Raw genomic sequence first — 2500 nt, 5'->3', positions numbered from 1 at the left:
GCGGTCTTTTTATTTATATAAGCCTTCTTTAATATTTTTTTAATAAAATACAATATTATGCATATATTTAATTCTAAAATATCTTTATATTTTCACATACAACAATTTGTATATATTCACATATATATATTGCTTAATTTTATAATAAAATTATCGCATATGTATTTTGATAATAAATTTAAAATTTATTTTCTTTGTATATAAAAGTCTAGTTTTATATGATATAAAACTAAGCACTTTTTAATTTTCATATATTTATATATTTTCATATATATAGTTTATTCATATTTATTTATACAATAATAATAATAATAATATTACTACTATTATCATATACGTATATGAAATTAAATTTAATTCCATATACTTACTAGGATATAATAAAAAGAAATTTTTATTTGCCTAGAACCAGAAATTAACGATAATAATTGGAAACTTGTCAAATTATAGATTATAATAAGACGTAGACGCTTCAACGATATTATCTAAGTATACAATATAGTGTATATATAATATATAATATAGTATGTTATATTATATAGATAGGCTTACACCACCTACCATATATACCTTTTTGACCACACTTTCGTCAAGCTGGGTATTTATTTGCCTTCTTTCCCTCACCTAAAAATACTCATCGGTATTTTAGTATATTCATATAATATAAATAAATACTATATTGGTAGGACGACACCACCTACCCTATATACCTTTTTGAACACACTTTCGTCAAGCTGGGTATTTATTTGCCTTTTTACCCTCACCTAAATATACTCATCGGTATATTTCAGTATATTTTAGTATATCCATATGAATATGTATATCCCTATCCATATCATATCCATATCCATATGAAAATAATTTAATATTTCCATATTTATTATAATATAATAAATATTATTATATTATATATTATATGGTAGGCTATCCCCATCACCTACCATATATTTCATATAATATAAATATATTTTTCATATCCTATATATTTTTTATATTCATATATTTTCATATATGTTATATGCATATGTATTCATAACCATATGCTCATATATTAATACTGGCGGTCTTCTGTTTAATATAATATTATTTTAATATTATATTGGCAGGCTGAACACCACCTACCCTATATACCTTTTTGAACACGGTTTCGTCAATCCGGTCATTTATTGTATGGGAAGTATGACTTTCCCACACATATTTGGATATCCATACGATTGCATATCCATATGAAAATATTTTTAATATTTTTAATATATTTTTAATATTTCCATATTTAATATAATATAATTAAATTATTATATTATATATTATATGGTAGGCTATCACCATCACCTACCATATATTTCATATACATATAAATATTTTCATATCCATATATATTTTTTTATATTCATATATTTTCATATATGTTATATGCATATGTATTCATAACCATATGCTTATATATTAATACTGGCGGTCTTCTGTTTAATATAATATTATTTTAATATTATATTGGTAGAACACCACCTACCCTATATACCTTTTTGAACACGGTTTCGTCAATCCGGTCATTTATTGTATGGGAAGTATGACTTTCCCACACATATTTGGATATCCATACGATTGCATATCCATATGAAAATATTTTTAATATTTTAATATATTTTTAATATTTCCATATTTAATATAATATAATTAAATTATTATATTATATATTATATGGTAGGCTATCACTCATCACCTACCATATATTTCATATACATATAAATATTTTCATATCCATATATATTTTTTTATATTCATATATTTTCATATATGTTATATGCATATGTATTCATAACCATATGCTCATATATTAATACTGGCGGTCTTCTGTTTAATATAATATTATTTTAATATTATATTGGTAGGCCGAACACCACCTACCCTATATACCTTTTTGAACACGGTTTCGTCAATCCGGTCATTTATTGTATGGGAAGTATGACTTTCCCACACATATTTGGATATCCATACGATCCATATGAAAAATTTTTAATATTTTTTAATATATTTTTAATATTTCCATATTTAATATAATATAATTAAATTATTATATTATATATTATATGGTAGGCTACATCATCACCTACCATATATTTCATATACATATAAATATTTTACTATCCATATATATTTTTTTTTTTTTCATTTATTCATATATTTATATAGTTATATGCATATGGTATTCATAAACCATATGCTCATATATTAATACTGGCGGTCTTCTGTTTAATATAATATTATTTTAATATTATATTGGCAGGCTGAACACCACCTACCCTATATACCTTTTTGAACACGGTTTCGTCAATCCGGTCATTTATTGTATGGGAAGTATGACTTTCCCACACATATTTGATATCCATACGATTGCATATCCATATGAAAATATTTTTAATATTTTTAATTTATTTTTAATATTTCCATATTTAATATAATAAATTAAATTATTATATTATATATTATATGGTAGGCT

Source organism: Drosophila bipectinata, unplaced genomic scaffold (assembly GCF_030179905.1).
Source record: "Drosophila bipectinata strain 14024-0381.07 unplaced genomic scaffold, DbipHiC1v2 scaffold_32, whole genome shotgun sequence".
Classification (NCBI taxonomy): domain Eukaryota; kingdom Metazoa; phylum Arthropoda; class Insecta; order Diptera; family Drosophilidae; genus Drosophila; species Drosophila bipectinata.
The sequence above is the reverse complement of the archived record's forward strand: the minus strand, read 5'-3'. Positions refer to the sequence as shown.